This window comes from Rhinopithecus bieti, unplaced genomic scaffold (genome assembly GCF_001698545.2).
Source record: "Rhinopithecus bieti isolate Rb0 unplaced genomic scaffold, ASM169854v2 scaffold_5840, whole genome shotgun sequence".
Taxonomy (NCBI): domain Eukaryota; kingdom Metazoa; phylum Chordata; class Mammalia; order Primates; family Cercopithecidae; genus Rhinopithecus; species Rhinopithecus bieti.
The window spans coordinates 300,598-307,252 of record NW_016804838.1 but is presented as its reverse complement, the minus strand read 5'-3'; the positions used below and the strand labels follow the sequence as shown (position 1 = coordinate 307,252).

At 60.0% G+C, this 6,655-nt stretch overlaps 1 pseudogene across 3 annotated transcripts in view; it reads right to left on the bottom strand.

Annotated features, from left to right (window-relative positions):
* LOC108528716 (peptidyl-prolyl cis-trans isomerase A pseudogene) overlaps window positions 1-6,655 on the bottom strand; it is a 15,982-nt pseudogene extending 9,327 nt beyond the window's left edge. The window contains exon 1 of one of the 3 annotated variants that reach the window (XR_001885264.1): window positions 6,604-6,655. The product of XR_001885264.1 is annotated as a peptidyl-prolyl cis-trans isomerase A pseudogene, transcript variant X1 (transcript). Of the gene's footprint in view, window positions 1-987; window positions 1,191-6,603 lie in introns of those variants that run through there. The other 2 variants (XR_001885266.1, XR_001885265.1) reach the window with 2 other exon arrangements.

Below are 6,655 nucleotides of genomic sequence, written 5' to 3'. Positions count from 1 at the left end.
TTTTTTTTTTTTTTTTTTGGAGACGTAGTTTCACTCTTGTTGCCCAGGTCTCACTCACAGAGTCTCAGCTGGGGTCAGGCACACCCGCCCTGGTAGACCTCAGGGGGCCCCAGGGCAGCCAGTGGGGCCTCAGCTTGGCCCCAGCTAATCAAGTGAGCCTGATTCCCCAGCCTCTGGGCCTCTTCACAATATGGCCACAACCTCCACAGGAGGGGGCACCTAGGACAGTCCAGGCCAGGCAGCTGGCCCCACACCTCTCAGCCCTGTGACAGGGTGTCCTTGGCCAGTGTCCCAACAGCTGATTTTAAGTCACTCCTTAAAGGAAGGTGAGTGAATTCATAGCAGCACAGACCCCGGGAAGGTAGGGACCTGCGAGCGCAGGAACGGCTTCGAACTGCCCTGGAATCACCCCAAACAGGATGGCGAGCAGGAGAAGGAAAATGCAAGGCATTCCTAGCTACACCCACCTCCCCTTCAAACCTAACTGGGAAGAAATCCACCTCCCCTCTGTTTATAGAAGGCAGACAGCACAGCAGAGCCCAGCTTCCCCTCACCACCCAGAGCCCCGGGAGCACCCTAATGCGCACACACCACCAGCGTTCCAGCAAGCACCTGGCACTCCCACCACCACAGCCCAGCCATGGGCCTGAGCCACAGGCTGAGACTGGGAGGTCCCAAGCCCAGCAGGTCTCGCCCTCCCCGGCCGTCAGCTGGACACTTGAGCATCTCCATGCCAGTGTTGGGGGACAGCTTCCTCACTGGACCCCACATCCCAGAACCCCCAAATACCCAGGAGCAGCCCCAGACCTGGGCAGGAGGGGCCCCCTACGTCCGAAATGAAGCCAAGGCAGGTGAATTCAGGGAAGCCTGACTAGGATCCAAGTCACTTCCTTTGAAAGACAAACACAAAACCCACTCCTGTCAGTCTCAGAATAGCCACAGATGACGCGCTTTGTCCACCTGGGAGGGCCCAGTTGCCCCCCTTACCTCTGCAAGCCGCCCAGCGTGGACACCATCTTGGCCTCCAGCCTCCAGCGAGGGGACAGTTGAGGCTTGAGCTCCCCCGAGGTCCCACTGCCTTGGCCCCTGCCGGCTCTGGGTTCCCCAGGGCACAGGCACAGGCAGGGTGCAGCTGTGGGGCAGGAGCTGGAATCCCCAGAAGTTCACCTGCCTCCTGGGACGGGAGCCACGCCCTCTCCCTGCACCTCCTTCGGAGGGCTTGGTCTTAACTGTTCTGTTCTCAGGAAGAACTGGCTGAGGGAGTCTGGGGAGCCCTCGAAGGGCCGCTGTGTTCACCAGGCCCTGGGAGGACCTGCCTGGGACCTACCCTTGCTCCCCTGCCCCACCCTCAGTGTCCATCCCCCAGGGGGGCTTGGAGGGAGCTGTCCCCACAAGGGACGGGCTTGGTGGGCTCCAACAGCACAGCGAGGGCTTCTGGACTCAGAACTCAGGACCTGACGCAGATGAGAGGGCAGCGGGCCCTGTGGCCATTGTGAGGATGAGCAAGGAAAGCCCAGCCTGAGTCCCCAGCTTCCTCCCCCTCCTCCTCCTCCTCTTCTTTCTCCCGCTCCTCCTCCTGAGCCTGCTTCACACTAAATGAAAATCTGACTTTTTAAAATCTTGGGCTGGACAATAAGTTCTGAAACAGGACAATAGGAGTGGAAAATAAATAGAAATATTTGTTTAGATTTTACGCCATGAAAATTCATTTCTCTCTTCAGGAAACAGATATTAATTCAGAGACAAGCAGCCAGGGAAATGCTGCAACATTGTGACCAGGTGCTACAGCGAATCCACAGGAAAGCCAGATGCTCCTCAGAGCTACGGGCCACGAGTCACCACCACCCTCGCCCCATCCCACCAGCCCTGGTGGCCGCCATGCCCTCTGACGCCAAGTTCTCCACCTTCCCATAACACCTCCCTGTTGGTGCCAACTGAGCCTGGATTCCGGGATTGGCCCCAGCCCAAGGCAGCTTCCCTGCCCCAGCCAGTGCCTGGTTCGGGTGGGTGCAGACCACACAGCCACAGAGGCAGAAATGAGGGTGGGCTGACAGGCTTGGAGGAGGGACCGAGCAGACATGGACTCCCTGGTATCAGAGACCCTGGGCTGGGCAGCTGCTGGTGAGAGGCCCAGAGACCCCCGGCCTCCCTTCCCCCATTTACCTCCATCTGCAACCCAGGGGCCTGGTGCCTCCACCCCTGCCTGGGCATCACCCTCCCGGCTGCTCTGTAGACCTCCAGAGCCCGAGTCTGCGGGAGGCGCCAGCAGAGCAGCTCCTGGTGCTAACGGCAGGTGGGAGGGACGCCGGGGCCTTGCTGGCATGGCTGGGCAGCTCTCCACCCGGCAAGCCCTGCGCCCTCTGCATTCCGTCGTCAAGAGACATCCATGTGGGCGCGCACTCCACCACTAAGCAGGCCTCCCCGCTGCTTCTTCCACCCGCCCTGCCCAGGGCACCACAGGCTCAGCCTAGGAACAAAGATGTCGTCTCATGGGTCTTTACTCCGGAATCACCTTGACCGAGCCACGCGTTACAGACGGTGGGGCCGGTGGACAGCAACTTGCCAGGGACACACGCCTGAGGGTCACAGCCTGAGAGTCACAGCCAGGCACCTCTCTACACATGCCTGAGGGTCATGGCCAGGTGCCTCCCTCCCAGGTCGAAGTCCCAGCTCTCCAGATCCCAAGTGACTTATGGGGCCTGAGCAAGAAGTGTGGGCCTGGGCAGGGGGTCCTCAGCCACCAGCCACCTTCACCCTCTGCTGGGGCAGACAAGGACAGTGCAGTGTGGTGTGGAGCGGTGGCCCCAGCCCCAGGCTGGGAAAGGGACAGAGGCCCGGCAGCCAGAGGGAGGAGGCTGCCTGTTGCCAGTTGGGGCCCTGCTGGGAGCCCCAGGGAGTCAGGGTGTCTGCCCGGCCCCAGCTCCCCGCTAAGAATCAGCCGCTCTGGCAGGCTGCCTGGTCCACGGTGACTCAGGAATGCCAATCAAATGCACATGTTGTTTGCCAGAGGAGATGCCCACGCCCCCATGGCACAGCCCTAACCTCTGGGGTTGGGGGGGCTGGCCGGAGGCCCCTCAGCTGCTTCATGTAAGGGACAGCTCCACATGCCCAGGAACCCGCCTCCATCAGCATCACGAGCCCCACGTGCTCCAGCGTGTGACCTGGTGCCATCAGGAGGGCTACGCCCACCAGACCCAAGGCCAGCGGGGCACAGTCGGGGCACGGCAGGAAGCCGGCAGGAAGCAGCCGGGAGCAGCCAGCAGGGTGCATGCATGTTACCCTCTTCAGCCGACACTGCAGGCGGGTGGGCGGGCAAGCCCAGGGCCACCTCGAGGTAGGGGCAGGGGTGGCCTCAGAACAGAACAGACAAAGGATGGAGTCAGCTTCTGGGTCTCAGATCCAGGGCTGCAGGAAGGAAATCTCCTGCTCCAGGGCAGGCAGTGGTCAACTGTGGGCTGGAGGCTGGCAGGAGGGGGGCCCCTACAGAACTCCTCATGGCCAGTCCTTCACCAGTCCAGGGCCACCCGCCTTTCCCTTGTCCACAGAGGGCCAAGGTCGCAGCCCCCAGCCCTGTGCTTTGAAGTGGGCCCTGCTCCACAGTCTGCTTTCCGGAGTAAAGGGCAAACCCTCACCACTAGGAAGAATGGGTTTCACCCCTTCCACCGGTGACGCTGAACATCCCTGGCCACTGTGCACCCCGTTCCCTCCCTCCCCAGGGCCCCAGGGCCGTGAACCCGGAAGGTGGCTCCAGGTGCCACACGCTTTGCCAGAAACAAAGGGAGCATCACCTCGCTTCCTGGCCTCTGTTTGCACAGCCGCTGGCACAGGGGCTGTGGTGAGGGGGTGAGGCAGGAGCCGGGAGGCCGTCTGAGGACCTGCCCACAGCCCAACAGGACTCCAGCCCTGTCAGGCCACACCAGGGCACACCCAGGAGGTGCCTCCATGCCCGTCCGCCAGGCCAGGCACTGTTCTAGAAATTTCACAGCAACTCTTGCTCTCCCAGAAGGGCAGGCAGGGAGACAGGGCCCATGCTCCCTCAAGAGTTTCCCCCTCCGGGGGTAGGTACAGGAGGGCAGAATCCTTGAATGTGGGGCTGCCAGGACCGTGACTCCCACCCACCCTCGTGGCCTCCTGGGTCCTGCCCTGGTCTGTCCTCCCCACACCCCTGAGGTCCAAGGGGCAGTGTCGGGAAGCATTGCCAAGGGCTTGCGCCCGCCCTGTGTCTGACCGCTACCAAAGTGAGGAGGGGCCTGTCCTGGGGCCTCAGCCTGGGGGCAGATGGCTGACCCAGCTCCTTGCATGTAGGTCCAAGGAAAAGTGAGTGAGAGGGCTCAGGTCTGGGATGTTCCACCAGGAGGAAGCCGGCCCAGGGCCTAGGTGTCAGGAGGGCTCTCCTAAGACAGCCCCGGGCCTTCCAGCCCCTCCACCTGCCCCCAACCCTCAACTCAGGCTCCTAGTCCACCTCAAGGGCCCCCAGCCCTCCCCGCCCTGGGCAGTGCCACATTCTAGCAGCTATTTGCTCTAGGCCTCCCTGACCAGCTCCTTTTTATTTTTCCCAAGAGATGGTGTCGCTCTCTCACCCAGGCTGGAGTGCAGTGGTGCAATCACTTGGGGTTCCCTGGAGCCTCGACCTCTTGAGCTCAGGCTTATCCCTCCTCCCCTGTAAGAGCTTTCTGTAGCTGGAACTCTAGGTGCATGCCACCACACCTGGCTATTTTTAATTTTTTGTGGAGACAGTCTCACCATGTGTGCCCAAGCTGTTCTCAAACTCCTGGGCTCAAGCAGCCCTCCCACCTCGGCCTCTCAAAGTGCTGGGATTCCAGGCATAAGCCACTGCTCCCGGCCCTGGACCAGCTCCTTGAGGCATGATTTTTCATTCCTCTGCGTCGCCTGGGTGGGTGTGGGGGTGGACACACCTACCACAGGGGCAGCCTCAGGGTCCCAGACAGTCAGCGGCACCCCAAGGGACCCAGGCTGAGGGTAGGGGCCTTGGCAGGTCACAGGCGCTCAGAGGCAGCAGAACAGGGACTAAACCCTGATGACTCAGGAAAGCAGCCAGCGCGAAGCCGCACAGTGAGGGAGCCAACGCACCGGGCCAGGTGGGCAGAGCCCCAGTCACTGGTCAGTGACGTGCCTGCCATCTGGGTCCAGGCTGCCCTGCACGCCTGTCACCTCTGCTTCCATGTGGGTGAAAGATTACCTAGGTACTGAAGCAAGAGACTGAAGCACAAACTGTTTCAGTATAATAAAGAAAATAGCTAGAATAAGAATAGTCATGATACAAATTAGATATAGAGATGATCATGGACAATCATCAATCATCATTATAAACATTATTAATCATTAGCTTTTAATATTACTCTTTGTTGCATATCATGCTCCTCCCATACTCCTGCTTCCTCTTTGAAGTTTGTAGTAGATAGCGGTAAAAGAAATAGTGAAAGTCTTAAAGTCTTTAATCTTTCTTATAAGTGCAGAGAAGAAAATCTGACGTATGCTGCCTTCTCTCTCTGCTTCAGCTACCTAAAAGGGAAGGGTCCCCATCCTGTAATCACATGACTGACTTCACCTTGTCAATCACTTAGAAGATTCACCCTCCTTACCCTGCCCCCTTGTCTTGGATGCAATAAATATCAGCGAGCCCAGCCGTTCGGGGCCACTACCGGTTTCCGCGTCTTGATGGCAGTGGTCCCCAGGGCCCAGCTGCTTTCTCTTTCTCTCTTTATCTTGTGTCTTTATTTATTACAATCTCTCATCTCCACACACAGGGAAAACACCTGCTAAGCCCTGTAGGGCTGGACCCTGCACCTCCGCACAGCCAAGGTCCTGATGGACGTCTTCAGGGACCTGTGGGGTCACAGGAGCCCCAAATCCCAAACCCTTCCTCTGGGCCCTAAGTCCACAACTGTCAGACACCCCTGGATCCCAACCACTTGCCCTTCTGCTTACAGGAAACTGGCTCCCCCAGGGGCTCTCCCAGGGGCCAGCCGTCCTGGGGGAGTGAAGGGACGGGCAGTGTCCTCCCCCACACTCCATTTTGCCTGAGGCTGAGACCACCAGGCCCGCAACTTCTCCCCTCTCCCCTGCTGTGCACAGGCAGCTCTGGCCCTGCCTGGGGCCCTTCCCGCCACTCGCCCGGCCCCCTGCTCGGCCTCAGCCCAGGGGCCCTGGTTGTGTAACATCTTCTCACATTGCAGCAGCTTAGAGGTCTTAATGCGACAATCGCCAGCTTCTAATCCAAACACAAAGGCCCCCCCTCAGCACCTCCCCTGTCCCAACAACCCCGGCTGGAGCCGCTGCAGAAGAACAGGGTCAGAACCCGCCTTCCTCCCCACACACTTGGGCTCTCCAGTGCTCCTTCCGTGTGGATGCAGGCCTTGTCAGAGCCTCCGGCTGGGAGGTCAGGCCATGCGGCACTCTCTGCACACACCTGACCACAGACACGCATCAACGTCACGTGGCCGCTGGGGGAGCTGTCTCCGGGGCACCAAGGCCAGCGGCCTCACGCAGATTCACCGAGCTCTCCCGCATCAGTCACTGGGAGCCTGTGTTAACCCACGGGTTGCGAGGCACACAGCCCGCCTGGATGTGACCGGGTCTTACCAGATTTTCCTGTTAGGTAGAGAAACACGGCAGGTTTCCAGCATGCGAAAAC